The sequence below is a fragment of the Oncorhynchus nerka genome, linkage group LG23 (assembly GCF_034236695.1).
Source record: "Oncorhynchus nerka isolate Pitt River linkage group LG23, Oner_Uvic_2.0, whole genome shotgun sequence".
NCBI classification, from domain to species: domain Eukaryota; kingdom Metazoa; phylum Chordata; class Actinopteri; order Salmoniformes; family Salmonidae; genus Oncorhynchus; species Oncorhynchus nerka.
Window position 1 is genome coordinate 31,725,778 of NC_088418.1, and position 18,340 is coordinate 31,744,117.

At 44.3% G+C, this 18,340-nt stretch overlaps 1 protein-coding gene across 2 annotated transcripts in view; it reads left to right on the top strand.

Annotated features, from left to right (window-relative positions):
- Positions 1–18,340, top strand: part of LOC115106727 (double C2-like domain-containing protein alpha) — a 79,828-nt gene that overhangs the window by 15,950 nt on the left and 45,538 nt on the right. The gene's annotated exons all lie outside the window — the stretch shown is intronic.

An 18,340-nucleotide genomic window follows, 5' to 3' on the forward strand; every position in this document is an offset into this window, starting at 1 on the left:
GTTGTTAGGTTCTTCTTTTTCAGAGTAAATAACTTACGGACACTAGAGAAGCTTTAACCAAGTTGAATTCTTCCCAAAGGTTCTGTAGAGCTGTATTCAGACAACTTAACATTTCTCCCATCCAGATACATATCCCACTTAAGACACTTCTCCTTCTCTCCAGTCCTTACATGTTATGGTTCTACAGGAAGAGAGTAAAGAGGGTAACAGGATACCAAACATTAATTACTCCCTTAAGAGAATCTGTTCACACCTCCTGACCTCAACCCCTCCTTCATCTAATCCACAGATGTCCATCAGTCTCCCCTGTATCAATACATTGCTCTCCTCTTGTCACCCAACACAGTCCACAGCTATCTGTCTTGCTACAGAGACCCAGTCTCTTTCCCTCCTTAATGTACTATGCGTCGGATCAATCATGTCTTTAATATCTCAATGTTCAAAATGTCAAATCCAATAGTGTATTTACAATCCAGTTCTCCAAACGGATTGCTAATTTACCTAGCTCTCATCAATCTCTCCTATGAATTTATAAATTACAGTGCCTGGAGATTCTATCTGAAAAAAAGAAAGTAGATGCTTTTTCTACCTGGAACCGGCAGGTTCGATCAACCTTATTCATGGTCAGAATACGGTGTATCTGTAGACACACCTCCGCCACACGTTCATTTCTTTGATATCCACCCAAAACGGATAGCGGATGAATAGCATGTCATTCTCATGCGTGAGTTCAAGGTCAGAATACGTGTGGAGAGAAAAGTGCATAGAAAGGGAATTACATCCCATTGAAGCACACATAACTAGACTCCTAATGACCATGACCTAGGTCTGTGTCAGGGTCATGTTCATTAGGGCACGCAAAGGAAAATGTTTTAAAACGGAAAATGAATGTTTCTTATTATTAAGTTCAGGTTGTCGTCTTTTCTGTTTGGTGCCTAATGGTCTGTATCCTTTGGTCAATGTGGAGGTGATCTACCTGGTGTCAGCTTGGGAGATGTTTGTTTGATCCCAGGTCAGAGAAACCTAGATGAGTTCTGCCTCCTTCCATCCAATTCGCTGCAGAGAGCTTGGGCTCAACATGACCAATGACCCTCATGACTTTTTTAAGCACTCTCAAAGTCATTGATCAGTGACCCAAAGTGTGTCGACACTACTGAACATTTCTTTAGTGTGTGTCACATTCCCCTAATGTTCCCAAGAACTCTAAGACATCATGCCACAATGACTACCACCCTATGAAAGGATTTGAGAGGCTGGTTATGGCACACATAAACTCCATCATCCCAGACACCCTAGACCCACTCCAATTTGTGTACTGCCTTAACAGATCCACAGACAACGCAATCTCAATTGCACTCCTTACTGCCCTCACCCACCTAGATAAGAGGGATACCTAGGTGAGATTTCTGTTCACTGACTAATGCTCAGTGTTCAACACCATTATCCCCTCCAAGCTCAGGACCCTGGGACTGAACACCTCCCTCTGCAACTGTGTCCTGGACTTCCTGACGGGCCAACCCCAGGTGGTGAGGGTAGGCAATATACCCCTCAACAGGGGTATATGCTTAGTCCTCTCCTATACTCCCTGTGTTACAAATACACAGAGGCTTGTTGTGCAATTAAACTGATCGTCTTTACTTCAGATCAACATGTTCACAACTTGTACAAAACTCACTCATCCCATCCTCACACCTCCGTTCACACACAACGTGCCTGATACATATTACTGAACACAGCACAACACCATGGCCACGACTGCGTGACCATGCACGACTCCAACACCATCATCTAGTTTGCTGACTACACAACGGTAGTAGGCCTGATCACCGGCGATGATGAGACAGCCTACAGGGAGGAAGTCAGTGACCTGGCAGTGCCGGAACAACCTCTCGCTCAACGTCAGTAAGACTAAGGAGCTGATTGTGGACTACAGGAAACGGGAGGGCGAACACGCCCCCCATTCACATCGACGGGGTGGCAGTGTAGCGTGTGTCGAGAGCTTCAAATTCCTCAGTATCCAAATCACAGACATAAAATGGTCCACTCACAAGCGCACAATCATGAAGAAAGCGTGACAGTTCCTCTTCCCCCTCAGGAGGTTGAAAGGTTTTGGCATTTGCCCTTAAATCGTCAAAACGTTCTACAGCCGTACCACTGAGAGCATCTTGATTGGCTGCATCACTGCTTTGTATTCTAATAGCACTGCCCTAGATCGCATTGGCGCTACAGAGGATGGTACATTACTGGGGCCGAGCTCCCTGCCATCAAGGACCTCTATAAATCGTTAAAGACTCCATCCACCCAAGCCATAGAGTCTCTGCTTCCGCACAGCAAGCGGTACCAGTGCATCAAGTCTGACACCAACAGGCTCCTGAACAGCTTCTATCCCCAACCACAAGAGTGTTAAATAGCTAACAAAATTGCTCAACAGACTATCTGAGTTGACCCTGAGTTGACCCTTGACCCTCGCTATGCACACTCACAGGGCCCTACACACTCACGCACACTGACACTCAACAACACACAAACACTCACTTCATAATTTGCTCACACATATGATATGCACATACATTTATACTGACTCTACACACACGCACACCCACTCACAAACAATCATCATACACTGAGTGTACAAAACATTAAGAACATCTTCCTAATATTGAATTGCACCCCCATGTTGACGCCAATGCGTCCCACAGTTGTCAAGTTGGCTGGTTGTCCTTTGGATGGTGGACCATTCTTGATACACACGGGAAACTGTCGAGTGTGAAAAACACAGCAGTGTTGCAGTTCTTGACATAAACCGGTGCACCTGGCACCTGCTACCATACCCCGTTCAAAGGCACTTCACTCTCTGAATGGCACACATACACAATCAATGTCTCAAGGCTTAAAAATCCTTATTTAGCCTGTGTCCTCCCCTTCATCTACACAGATTGAAGTGGATTTAACAGGTGACATCAGTAAGGAGTCATAGCTTTCGCCTGAACACAGGGCATGGGTGTCTGTGGTGGCTGTTGATATCCCACTGGGCACAGCACATCGTTTCTGTCTATGTCATGTTTTGTACACTCAGTGTACAGGTTGTCATCGACCAAAAATATCAACCAAACATTTATCCACACTGAAACGATGTGGTGTGCCCAGTGGGACATCACCAGCCACCACAGACACCCGTGCTCTGTGTGAGTCCCAAATGGTACCCTATTCCCTATAGTGCACTATTTTTGACCAGAGCCCAGACAATGTAAACGTCCCAAATGCCACCGTATTCCCTATATAGTGCAATGCTTTTGACCAGAGCCCAATGTAGGGAATAGGGTGCCATCTGGGATGAAACCAATATGAACCACTCAGTACAAGAACCACTGAGACGTCTACAGCCACAATGTAGAATTGTCGTCCTCCATAAAGCAGACGTTTTTATAATTAGCCAACTCTTCAATACGCTTGGTGAGGCAGTGTGCTGCATGTTAAGATAATGTGCATGTTTGAAGTGGCTCCCGGTCTGACACTGCTATCAGACCGGGATAATGAGAATTGGAGTTAGGGCGTTTTAGTTCCCCGGCTTGACTGCCTTACTGTCTTCAGACCAGTAATTTGTTTCTCTGATATGCTGATGTTTTTTTCCCGAATCAGTCCAATGACAGACTTTTATTCAGGATGACATTTTAAGGGAGCAATTATAGACTTTTTTTGGGGGGGGGGATGCTCATCACAAGTAGAAGATAAGACAATTAATAAGTTAAAGTATAAGAATAATTCTAAGTATAAGGGCTCTATTTTAACAAACCTAACACAATGGCAAATCTAAGGTTTTTTTGCTGTTTCAAACCATTATTATGAGAACAGTAGCTGGCGGAAGTGCAAAGGGTCTGGATTTTAATGAATAAACCAGTTGTAGGTGTGAAGAGGGCTTGGCCATGGCTTAATACTGCATACATTTGTCTCAAGTTGTGTAGGTTAATCCTTGACTTAACTAGGCAAGTCAGTTAAGAACAAATTCTAATTTACAATGACGGCCTACCAAAAGGCAAAAGGCCTCCTGCGGGGATGGGGCGGAGATCTTTTTTTTTTTTTAAACAACACACATCATATTAAGAGAGACACCACAACATCGAGACCTAAGACAACAACATAGCATGGCAGCAACACATGAGAACGCAGCATAGTAGCAACACAACATGACAACAGCATGGAAGCAACACAACATGACAACAGCATGGTAGCAACACAACATGGCAGCAGCACAACATGGTAGCAGCACAAAACACGGTACAAACATTATTGGGCACAGACAACAGCACAAAGGGCAAGAAGGTAGAGATGCAAAGCAGCCACAAGTGTCAGTAAGAGTGTCCAGGATTGCGTCTTTGAATGAAGAGATGGAGATAAAACTGTCCAGTTTGAGAGTTGTTTGCAGCTCGTTCCAGTCGCTAGCTGCAGCGAACTGACAAGAGGAGCGACCCAGGTTCATTTGTATTGATACTACAGTTTATTAAATAGCATAGGCTAAGTGATAGCAACAATACAAAATAAAAACATCCAGTGTTTGCTCAATATGTCTGGAATGTTGACAGGCAATATTGTTGTAATTAGCTTCAATGAGTATAGGCATTTGCTCATTGCACTTCTCCTCACAAAAAATACTAGGCTCCTGTAAATTGTATTGTATGTGAGGCACATTCTCAATAAGCAAGATATAGCCTACCTTTGATATGGCATTATAGTACTGAACATTTTGAGCATGTCTTTGGCAACCGGACAAGAGACGCTCTTTGGAAATGGGGATGGATTCAAGCCGAATGGAGTATGTACTGTAGGCCTAGGTCAATTGTAAATAATGCAAAAGCCTCATGAGTAGACCATTTAGAAACATTTCATGGATAGGCTACTTGGCTAATGCATGGCCAGGATAAGAAAGGCTGAGATTAAAAGGAATATCTGTACACTCAGGATTGATGCAAAATGTTAAACTTATATTTGCTGATCTTTCGGTGATCAGACCTTCATCAGAGCATATAAAAACACACAATGACAGAGGCCACATATAGCCAACGTGCATCAAAGCAATCAGACATTCAGATTGAAATTCATGTCCATAGGGTGAGTAGGAGGAGGAGGGGGAAGGTGTTAGCTGACCAGTGGTGGCTATACAGCAACCTGTTGGTATGAAGAGGGAAGCTATTAGCCATTCTTCCAGTTTGGAAGCCTCGTTGATGAGGATGGGGTACGTGTCCAGCCTGGTTCCTCCTGAAGTTCACAATTAGCTCCTTTGTTTTGATAACGTTGAGGGATAGGTTGTTTACCTGGCATCACGCTGTCAGAGTACCTACGTCCTCCGTGTAGGTAATCAGGCTTATTACTATTGTGTTGTCAGTGAATTGGAACTGTGTGAACTTTGTGAGGCCACCCAGTCGTGGGTATACAGGGAATAAAGAAGGGGACTGAGGACGCACCCTTCTGGTGCCCCCATGTTGAGAATCAGTGTTGAGGAGGAAATGTTGCCTACCTTCACCACCTGGGGGCAGCCCGTCAGGAAGTCCAGAACCCAGTTGCATAGGGAGTTCAGACCCAGGGCCGTGAGCTTTGTAATGAGCTTATATGGCACTATGGTATTGTAGACCGAGCTGTAGTTGATGAACAGCATCCTCGCACATGCATTCCTTTTGTCCAGGTGGGTGAGGGCAGTGCAATGGTAATTGGATCTGTCAGAGCGGTAGGCGAATTGGAGAGGGGAGGGAGGGAGGAGTTGATATGGTTTTTGACTAGCCTCTCGAAGCTCTTCATGATGACGGAAGTCAGTTCTACTGGGCGGTAGTCATTCAGTTCAGTTACTTTCCCTTTGTTGTGTACAGGGAATCTAGAATCAGGTGGATATAGCGTCCTGTGCTAGGGAAAGATTGAACATGTCAGAGAACACAACAGCCAGCTAGTCTACACATGCTCTGAGGGCACAGCTAGGGATGCTGTCTGGGCCAGCAACCTTGCAAGGGTTAGCACCTTTGAAGGACTTACATATGGCCTCAGTGGAGACTGTGAGTGTGTAGCCCATATTGTCATCGAGGGCACTCCTCGGCAGCTCAGGGTCATTGTGCTCGAATCATGAGAAAAAGGTGTTTAGCTCCTCTGGTAGGGTTGCGTTGCATTGGTTACCGCGATGTGACTGGCTTTCTTTTTGTTCATTAGGAGCCCAGGGCCACATACTCCTTTTGTGTCCGACCCTCTGAAATGCTCATCCACTTTGTCCCAATGCTTTTGTTTCGCAATCTTGATCAATTTGCGTAGGTCGTATTTGTACTGTTTAACCAAACTATTGTCCCCGGCCACCTTGCCCTGTTCATCAGCAGCATCTCTCTCTTTCAGTTCTTACAAGGCTGCTATCAATCCACGGTTTTTGATTCAGGAGCATTTTGAAAGACATTATCGGTATCACGTCTATGCATTTTTTGATGCTGTGATTGAGTCTGAGTATTCATTGATGTTATCTCCAGAGACGACCGGGAACATACAGTGCATTCTGAAAAGTTTTCAGACCCCTTGACATTTTCCACATTTTGTTACGTTATAGCCTTATTCTAAAGTGGATAAAATAAAATAAAATGTCCTCATCAATCTTCACCCAATACCCTATAATGACAAAACGAAAACACGTTTTTTGAATTTTGGGCAAATGTATTACAAATAAAAACCAGAAATTCCTTATTTACATAAGTATTCTGACCATTTGACCACTCGAAATTGAGCTCAGGTGCATCCTGTTTCCATTGATCATCCTTGAGATATTTCTACAACTTGATTCGAGTCCACCTGTGGTGAATTCAATTGATTGGACATGATTTGGAAAGGCACACTCCTGCCTATATAAGGTCCAACAGTTGACAGTGCATGTCAGAGCAAAAACCAAGCCATGAGGTTGAAGGAATTGTCCGTAGAACCCCGAAACAGGATTGTTATCGAGGCACAGATCTGGGGAAGGGTACCAAAACCTTTCTGCAGCATTGAAGGTCCCCAAGAACACAGTGGCCTCCATCATTCTTAAATGGAAGAAGTTTGGAACCACCAAGACTCTTCCTAGAGCTGGCCGCCCAGCCAATCTGAGCAATTGGGGTTGAAGGGCCTTGGTCAGGGAGGTGACCAAGAACCCGATGGTTACTCTGACAGAGCTCCATTGTTCCTCTGTGGAGATGGGAGAACCTTCCAGAAGGACAACCATCGCTGCAGCACTCCACCAATCAAGCCTTTATGGTAGAGTGGCCAGATGGAAGGCACTCCTCAGTGCCTGAGGTTCATGCCTCTGTTCATAGGAGTCTTCGATCATCCACCGGAGGGCAGAGAGGGGAGTGAGCGCCTACTCCAACTACGGCAGGAGGACCAGACCGCTGCGGAAGTACGCCCTCATCTTCCGTACAGTGGCAGCATCCATCTGATGGAATGAGCCGGTGCTACGCACCTTATTCAGAAGAGGATTGCGCGAGGAGGTACCGATGGAGTTGGCATGCCGAGACGACACCCTCTCATTGGACTCACTCATCACAATGGCCATCCGCATGTATAACCTCCTTCGTGAGCGTCAGCACTCCCATCGCCTCTCTCCCTCCTTCACTGACCGATCTGAGTCAAAGTCTGAACCCATGGAAGTAGAGGCCACATGCCTCTCCGCAGCTGGGCAACGCCGTCAGAGATAGCTGGGGCTCTGTCCCTACTGTGGTCAAGAAGGGCACTAGCTTCAACGGTGTCTGCTACGTCCCAAAACCCGGGAGCAACTAGAACAGATTGACGGCCCTGTGATCATCCATCTCCTGGGGTAGGTGTGAGTATTCCATCATCATCAGTCTCCACCAAAGCCTTTTTAGTACCGATTTCACTAGCTGGCTGTCCCTCGTGTTGTTCCTACAGCTCTAGTGCACTCTGGTGCCACAGGGAATTTTATTGACCAGGCTCTTGCCTCCTCCCTGAACATAACATCATACCTGCTCTACTCTCTTTTTCCGATTCAAGCGCTAGATAACTGACCACTGGGATCTGGGACAATCACACACATCACAGCACCACTCACCATCACCTTGGGACCCCTGCTCCAAGAAAACTGCTTTCCCTTACCCTGTCATTCCACGTTGGTTGAGAGTCCTGTGGTTGCCCTCCAGGCCGACATCCCGGAGGTTTACCAGGATTGTAGGTTTTCTCCAAGACCCTGTCTCCCTCCTCATCTCCCCTGGGACTGTGCCATTGACCTGCTAACAGACTCGGCGCCTCTGCGCAACCACATCTACCCCTGTCGGTGGCTGAAATCAAGGCTATGGCGGAATACATCCAGGATGCTCTCCAACAGGGTTTCAGCCGCCCATCCACCTCCCCTATACACGACCACCTGACGCCCAACGTGTCCCGAAACACCTCGTTCACGAATGCCTGCCACACTGACAGAGCATTGGCTAAATGCAGGTTTCTTCTTTATGGCCAAGAAGGAGGGGGGTCTTAATCCATGTATTAACTAAAGAGGTCTCAATGCCATCACCACCAAGTACTGCTGACTGCCATTGAACAGCTCCGCGGGGCCCGCTTTGTTTCAAAGCTGGACCTGCGGAGTGCCTACAATTTGATCCGCATCCAGGAGGGGGATGAATGGAAGACGGCCTTCAGCCTGATGTCTGGGCACTACCAGTACTTGGTGATGCCTTATGGATTAGCCAATGCTCTGTCAGTGTGGCAGGCATTCGTGAATTAGGTATTTTGGAACACGCTTGGGCGTCAGGTGGTCGTGTATATCGATGACATCCTGATCTACTCGTCCAACTTGGAGGAGCACATTGCCCACGTTCAAGTAGTCCTGGAATGCCTCCTGGAGAACGATCTGTACGTCAAAGTGGAGAAGTTCCTGTTCCATCAGGCCATCGTCTCCTTCTTGGGATATCAGATCAGCCCGCAAGGAAGGTAGATGCCGTCAGGTCATGGCTAGCCCCAACCACCATGAAGTGGGTCAATGAAGAGACATACCAATTACAGCTTCCCACTAACTACCAGATCTCACCCTCTTTCCACATTACCCCCCTCAGGCTGGTGGTTTCTGGTTCCCTGGCTGATGCGGTCCCCCACAACACCCCTCCACCTCCCCTGGACATCGAGGGAAGCTCCGCCTATGCTGTCTGATCCCTCCTGGACGTCATGGGGGTCGGCTCCAGTACCTGGTGGACTGGGAGGGGTATGGTCCAGATGATCGTTGGGTTTCGGTGGACGAGTAGTATTGTTTCCTGTTTTCATGTTTAGACTCTACTCCTGTTTTTGAATACACTCCATGTTCGTTCCTATTAAACTCGCTGCCTGCACCTACTTCCTGACTTTACCTCCAGCTGCACATCTTGCCAGGTCACCAACGGTTGTCGATGGGGTTGGTAGGTTTAGTCTGACCTGTTCAAACTTCAACATAGTACCTGTTGTGTGTTAGATATGACCTAACTGCCATTGATAATAGAACAGTGACTGTGTGTGTGTGTGTGTTTGTTCACAAAAACCTGTATGGAGCCATGATCATGTGTTAAAGTCGACGTGATACTGGTATCACCGGCGTGATACTGGTGTCTCTGATTGGAGAGAGACCTGACACTCGGCATAAACATTTTACTAGACACAATTGCCTTTTTGATTATTGAATTGAATGGTATCAGTCAATATGGGGAGGGAGAATCCCTGTGTATTTTGCCAATGTAGCCCCATTACCGTCAGAAAAAATGCAGATAGGCACAGTATCTGTATCAGCTGGGAATGACAATGAAAGATGAAATGTGCACATTGTTATATTAGCAGAATACTGCTTTTATTGTATTATGTAAAGGGTTGTTTATTCGACCTGTGACTACATCTGAAAGTTATCAAAACACTTAGTTTAGAATATGTACATACATTCAGCAATTGCATTCTTCTCATGCTCTGTAGGCTACTGACCTATTCAAAGCTTCCTCTGTCATCTCACCATACATCTGCCTGTAGTTATTGAACTCAACCTGCAAGAGGATTGTTTGTTGTGATTGAGTGGGGGGAAACAGCCGTGGGCAAAGTTCTGAAGACACACCCAAATCTAACCACACCCCCAAGGCAACTCACCAGCATTTCTTGAGGAGCAAGCCATAAAACTAGGCCAAATCAGTGGGTGCAGTTCCACTTTAAGCCCTGATGGTTGTAAAGTGCCAAAAGAGTTCCCTTTGGTACCTATTTTTCTCAGTGCTCCCTCCTCTGGGTAAAGGTGACACTGTGTGAACATTTGTTAAAGTGGCAGGCAACAGAGTAATTTTCCTCATTACACCTTATGCTCACTAATTATTTGCTTAAGGCGCCAAGAGGTTTTCCCAACATACAACATATCACATGGGTAAGATGTAAATAACATTCATTGTGTGTGTGTGTGTGATAAAACCTTGAATGTTAAACCTTTTACCACACCAAAGTCAGAGCTTTTTATTGTATTATTATACTGTGCTTAATTGCCACAGAGATGATTGCCTTCTCTAAGAGGCGCAAGGAGGGTTTGTTTTGGACCAGAATTAAGGTCGCTCTAACAAGTTTCTTGTGGATGTTCGGAACCTTGTTCATAAAAAAAGGGGGATCTTTAAATAGCTGGCTCAGCGTAGGATCAGATGTAAGTAGATGCCAGCGCTGCATCACATAATTATGTTATCAATCAGTATATGCTTTAGGGATAAATGTGGTTATACATGTAACAGATCAGTTTTTCTTGTTTTCACACTTTTGCCCAGCAACTCTCACGCTTCCTCCACGCACTGGGAAGATTAATCTCTGTCGACTAAAGGCTGTTTCATGGCTGCAGCCCTGTAGATGTCAACATCAGTGGGATTGGCACTCGTTTTTAAGTGCATTAGGATGCGCACTGTTAGCTATCTTAGTCTGAAAATCACGGCTAGGTTCGGCCTTAAGTTTCCTATAGAAATATGAATCATACAGCTGGCGATAGGCTTCTGTCTTATAGTCTGATAGATTCTGGATGACAATAGCACCGCCTTTATAGGCAGGTTTAATCACAATTTGGTTATGCTCGGAAAGCTCATCAATAGCTTTCATCGTGGCTAAAACTGTGAGGTACACTACTGGTCAAAAGTTTTAGAACACCTACTCATTGTAGAATAATAATGAAGACATCAAAACTATGAAATAACACATGGAATCATGTAGTAACTAAAAAAGGGTTTTATATTTGAGATTCTTTAAATAGCCACCTTTTAACTTGATGACAGCTTTGCACACTCTTGGCACTCTCTCAACCAGCTTCATGAGGTAGTCACCTGGAATGCATTTCAGTTAACAGGTGTGCCTTCTTAAAAGTGAATTTGTGGAATTTCTTTCCTTAATGCATTTGAGCGAATCAGTTGTGTTGTGACAAGGTAGGGAGCTATACAGAAGATAGCCATGTTTGGTAAAAGACCATGTCCATATTATGGCAAGAACAGCTCAAATAAGCAAAGATAAATTAAATTCTATCAATACTTTAAGACATGAATGTCAATACGGAAAATGTCAAGAACTATGAAAGTTTCTTAAAGTGCAGTTGCAGAAAACATCAAGCGCTGAAACTGGCTCTCATGAGGACCGCCACAGGAATGGAAGACCCAGAGTTATCTCTGCTGCAGAGGATATGTTCATTAGAGTTACCAGCCTCAGAAATTGCAGCCCAAATAAATGCTTCACGGAGTTCAAGTAACAGACACATCTCAACATCAGCTGTTTAGAGGAGACTGTGTGAATCAGGCCTTCATGGTCGAATTGCTGCAAAGAAACCATTACTAAAGGACACTGATAAAAAGAAGAGACTTACTTTGGTCAAGAAACATGAGCAATGGACATTAGACCGGTGGAAATGTGTCCTTTGGTCTGGAGTCCAAACTAGAGATTTTTGGTTCCAACCGCCGTGTCTTTTTGAGACGCGGTGTGGGTGAACGGATGATCTCCATGTGTATTTCCCTCCGTAAAGCATGGAGGAGGAGGTGTTATTGTGTGGGGGTGCTTTGCTGGTGACGCTGTCTGTGATTTATTTAGAATTCAAGGCACACCTAACCAGCATGGCTACCACAGCATTCTGCAGCAATACGCCATCCCATCTGGTTTGGGCTTAGTGGGACTATCATTTGTTTTTCAACAAAACAATGACCCAACACACCTCCAGGCTGTGTAAGGGCTATTTGACCATGAAGGAAAGTGATGGAGTGCTGCATCAGATGACCTGGCCTCCACGATCCCTCGACCTCAACCAAATTGAGATGGTTTGGGATGAGTTGGACCGCAGAGTGAAGGAAAAGCAGCCAACAAGTGCTCAGCATATGTGGGAACTCCTACAAAACTGTTGGAAAAGTATTCCAGGTTAAGCTGGTTGAGAGAATGCCAAGCGTGTGCAAAGCTGTCATCAAGGCAAAGGGTGGCTACTTTGAAGAATCTCAAATCTCAAATATATTTGGATTTTTTAAACACTTTTTTTTGGTTACTACATGATTCCACGTGTGTTATTCCATAGTTTTGATGTCTTCCCTATTATTCTACAATGTAGAAAATAGTATAAATAAAGAGTAGGTGTATCCAAACTTTTGACTGGTTCTGTATGTATTTACACCCCCGAGTCAATACGTATTTCTGGGTAAGTCTCTAAGAGCTTTCCACAGCTGGATTGTGCAGCATTTGCCCAATATTATTTTCATAATTCTTGAAGCTCTGTCAAATTGGTTGCTGATCCTTGCTAGACAACCAATTTCAGGTCTTGCCATAGATTTTCAAGCAGAATTAAGTCAAAACTGTAACTCGGCCACACATTCACTGTCTTCTTGGTAAGCAAACTCCCTCCAGTGTAGATTTGGAATTGTGTTTTAGGTTATTTATTGTCCTGCTGAAAAGTGAATTCATCTCCCAGTGTCAAGTGGAAACAGACTGAACCAGGTTTTCCTCTAGGATTTTTCCTGTGCTTAGCTCAATTCTGTTTATTTTTTTATACTGGAAAAACTCCCCATTCCTTAACAATTACAAGCATACCCATAACATGATGTAGCCACCACTATGCTTAAAAATATGGAGAGTGGAACTCAGTAATGTGTTGTTTTGGATTTGCCCAAAACACAACCCTTTTGGTAACAATTTACTTCACTCCTAGCATCATAACACGTTATGCCACAGTTATAATGATGTCAAAATATGTCATAACAGCTGACATAACGTGTCATAACCTGGCATAATATAGTCATAACACTGTCATGACTTCTATATTTAGACCAGTTGTGAGATATATTGCGTTATTTTACGGCTGGTTATGACACCTACATAAGTGTCAAAACACGTAAAACCTACCACAGAAGGCAAAACATTCCATTACATCATAGCCTACTTGTCAACAGTATTTTTTATTTAATAACATTTTATGAAATTGACAATATTAAATGATCATTATCATTTTCTTAGTCCCAGCAAAGTGACACAGGCGATGGTCATAATGCTTTATGACAGTGTCACGAAGTGTATTTTCTAGAAGTTATTCAAAATACAATGAAATAAAACGCCGGAAAATAATTAATTACAACAACAACAAAGGATTTAAGAAACTAACGTTCAAACTAAAGGAAACTTCCTGGCAGATAAAAAGCTGATTTGAATAAATGTGGGTTTTGACACTCATAACCAGACATAAAATAACACAATATACAGTATGTCACAACAACTGTAAATATATGGGTCATGACAGTGTTATGATCATATTATGACAGGTTATGACAAATTATGTCAGCTGTTATGACATATTATGACATCATTATGACTGCGCTATAATGAATTATTTTTTATTTATTTTATTTCACCTTTATTTAACCAGGTAGGCAAGTTGAGAACAAGTTCTCATTTACAATTGCGACCTGGCATTATGAAGCTACACTATACATACAAAGGTTTGTGGACACTTGCTGACAGGTGTATAAAATTGAGCACACAGCCATGCAATCTCCATAGACAAAAACATTGGCAGTAGAATGGCCTTACTGAAAAGATCAGTTATTTTCAACCTGGCACCGTCGTAGGATGGAAGTCAATTTGTCAAATTGTTGCCCTGCTAGAGCTGCCCCGGTCAACTATAAGTGCTGTTATTGTGAAGTGGAAACATCTAGGAGCAACAACGGCTCAGCCTCAAAGTGGTAGGCCACACGAGCTCACAGAACAGGATCGCCGAGTGTTGAAGCACATACAAGTTGTCTGTCCTTGGTTGCAACACTCATGATTGAGTTTCAAACTGCCTTTGGAAGCAATGTCAGCACAAGAATTGTTAGTCGGCAGCTTCATGAAATGGGTTTCCATGGCCTAACAGCCACACAAAAGCCTAAGATAAGTCAGCGCAACGCCAAGTGTAGGCTGGAGTGATGTAAAGCTCGCTGCCATTGAAATTTGGAGCAGTGGAAATGCGTTTTCTGGAGTGATGAATCATGCTTCACCAGCTGGCAGTCCGACAGATAAATCTGGGTTTGGCTGATGCCAGGAGAACGCTACCTGCCTCAATGCATAGTGTCAACTGTAAGGTTTGGTGGAGGAGGAATAATGGTCTGGGGCTTCTTTTATGGCTAAGCTCCTTAGTTCCAGTGAAGGAAAATCTTAGTGCTACAGCATACAATACGGTTCTTTGCTTCCAACTTTGTGGAAACAGTTCAGAGAAGGCCCTTTCCCGTTTCAGCAAGACTGTAAATAGTCTAGGTGCTGTGGGTAAGGTGGAGTCAGGCGCAGGACACAGAAATGAGTAATAATTGTAACTTTACTCAACAAACAGTCTTTTATCAAGGAGAATGAATATCGAGAGCACATTAACGGGACAACTTGACAACAATAAACACGCACAAAACCATGATGGAACCAGAGGGTTAAATACGGAATAAATTATAACGTAATGGAAAGCAGGTGTGTACAATCAAGACAAAACAAATGGAAAAAGAAATGTAGATCGATGCAGGCTAGAAAGCCGATGACGTCGACCGCCGAACGCCACTCGAACAAGGAGTGGCACCAACTTCGGCGGAAGTCGTGACAAAAGCATTACCCCCGTGCACAAAGCGAGGTCCATACAGAAATGGTTTGTCGAGATTGGTGTGGAAGAACTTGACTGGCCTACACAGAGCCCTGACCTCAACCCCATCGAACACCTTTGGGATGAATTGGAATGCCAACTGCAAGCCAGGCCTAATCGCCCAACATCAGTGCCCGACCGCACTAATGCTCTTGTGGCTGACTGGAAGCAAGTCCCCAGCGCAACGTTTCAACATCTAGTAAGAAAGCCTTCCCAGAAGAGTGGAGGCTGTTATAGCAGCATAGTGGTGGCCAACTCCATATTAATGCCCATGATTTTGGAATGAAATGTTTGACGAGCAGGTGTATACTTTTGGTCATGTAATGTAGGTGTCAAGTAAACCACACTTTGTATTTAGGACAAAAAGTGAATGGCTTTGATGCATTTTTTGCAGTTGTATTTTAGTGCCTTGTTGTGAACAGGATCCATGTTTTGGAATATTTTTTGTTCTGTACAGACTTCCTTCCTAGTATTTTGGAGTAACTGCAATATTGTTGATCCATCCTCAGTTTTATTCTATAACTGTTTTAAAGTCACCATTGGACTTGAGGTGAAATCCCTGAGTGGTTTCCTTCCTCTCCGGCAACTGAATTTAGAAGGACGCCTGTATCTTTGTAGTGACTAGGTGTAGTGATACATCCTCAAGTGGATATTCATGTCTGCTTTTTATATTTTTACCAAATCAAATCATCAAATCAAATATATTTATATACCGTAATTTCCGGACTATAAGCCGCTACTTTATTCCCACGCTTTGAACCTCGCAGTTTATACAATGACGCGGCTAATTTATGGATTTTTCCCGCTTTCACAAGATTCATGCTGCCAAAAAAACTGAGCACCGTCACATAATGTGACGTAAATCGAGCGCGCTCAAACTTCCCATCATTCTGATTACGGTAGTAATTTTGTCACCCTCATCATGGCAAAGACACGGAGAAATACATATGATGCAGCTTTCAAGTTAACTCTGACACCGAAGGAGATGACTTCAGTGGTTTCAGTGCACAGGAGGAGTAAGATAGTGACCAAGTTCATTTGTTTCAATGTACCGGTAGGCACCTGAGGCTTATAGACATGTGTGGCTTATTTATGTACAAAATACATCTTTTTTAATAATTCAGTGGGTGCGGTTTATATTCAGGTGCGCTTAATAGTCAGCAATTACGGTAGCCCTTCGTACATCAGCTGATATCTCAAAGTGCTGTACAGAAACCCAGCCTAAAACCCCAAACAGCAAGCAATGCAGGTGTAGAAGCACGGTGGCTAGGAAAAACTCCCTAGAAAGGCCAAAACCTAGGAAGAAACCTAGAGAGGAACCAGGCTATGTGGGGTGGCCAGTCCTCTTCTGGCTGTGAGGGTGGAGTTAAGACAGAACATGGCCAAGATGTTCAAATGTTCATAAATGACCAGCATGGTCCAATAATAATAAGGCAGAACAGTTGAAACTGGAGCAGCAGCACGGCCAGGTGGACTGGGGACAGCAAGGAGTCATCATGTCAGGTAGTCCTGAGGCATGGTCCTAGGGCTCAGGTCCTCCGAGAGAGAGAAAGAAAGAGAGAAAGAGAGAATTAGAGAGAGCACACTTAAATTCACACAGGACACCGAATAGGACAGGAGAAGTACTCCAGATATAACAAACTGACCCTAGCCCCCCGACACATAAACTACTGCAGCATAAATACTGGAGGCTGAGACAGGAGGGGTCAGGAGACACTGTGGCCCCATCTGAGGACACCCCCGGACAGGGCCAAACAGGAAGGATATAACCCCACCCACTCTGCCAAAGCACAGCCCCCACACCACTAGAGGGATATCTTCAACCACCAACTTACCATCCTGAGACAAGGCTGAGTATAGCCCACAAAGATCTCCGCCACGGCACAACACACCTACCAATGGGTGCCCTTCTTTGTGGGGCAGTGGAAAACCTCCCTGGTCCTTGTGGTTCGACTGAGGGACTTATCAAATACTTGTCTGTGTGCAGAATATTTGAAAGCACTGTGTAAAACAGGTAAATTACCAATCCTGGCCCCATGGCTGGACTGATAATTCAGGATCAATTTCGCCTTTTACAGTGCCTTCAGAAAGTATTCACTGACTTTTTCCACATTTTGTTGTGTTACAGCCTGAATTAGACATTTATTAAATGTAGATGTTTTTGTCACTGGCCTACACACAATACACCATAATATCAAAGTGGAATTCAATCAAATTAGTTGCATTTGTACGTAAAGCTGCGTTGAGTACATTGGCCACGTTTGTAATTACCTTCCGGAACCGTGTCCAAAAAAGTTTCCCTTTTCTCTGGTGGGTAATCAGATTTAACCGGAATATCTCTCATATTTGGGGGTCTTTTAAAACCCATACAGTGGGGAGAACAAGTACTTGATATACTGCCGATTTTGCAGGTTTTCCTACTTGCAAAGCATGTAGAGGTCTGTAATTTTTATCATAGGTTCACTTCAACTGTGAGAGACAGAATCTAAAACAAAAATCCAGAAAATGCATGACATAAGTATTTGATCACCTACCAACCAGTAAGAATTCTGGCTCTCACAGACCTGTTCGTTTTTCTTTAAGGAGCCCTCCTGTTCTCCACTCATTAGCTGTATTAACTGCACCTGTTTGAACTCGTTACCTGAATAAAAGACACCTGTCCACACACTCAATCAAACAGACTCCAACCTCTCCACAATGGCCAAGACCAGAGAGCTGTGTAAGGACATCAGGGATAAAATTGTAGACCTGCACAAGGCTGGGATGGGCTACAGGACAATAGGCAAGCAGCTTGGTGAGAAAGCAACAACTGTTGGCACAATTATTAGAAAATGCAAGAAGTTCAAGATGACGGTCAATCATCCTTGGTCTGGGGCTCCATGCAAGATCTCACCTTGTGTGGCATCAATGATTATGAGGAAGGTGAGGGATCAGCCCAGAACTACACGGCAGGACCGGGTCAATGACCTGAAGAGAGCTGGGACCACAGTCTCAAAGAAAACCATTAGTAACACACTACGACATCATGGATTAAAATCCTGCAGCGCACCAAGGTCCCCCTGCCCAAGCCAGCTCATGTCCAGGCCCGTCTGAAGTTTGCCAATGACCATCTGGATGATCCAGAGGAGGAATGGGAGAAGGTCATGTGGTCTGATGAGACAAAAATAGAGCTTTTTGGTCTAAATTCCACTCGCCGTGTTTGGAGGAAGAAGAAGGATGAGTACAACCCCAAGAACACCATCCCAACCGTGA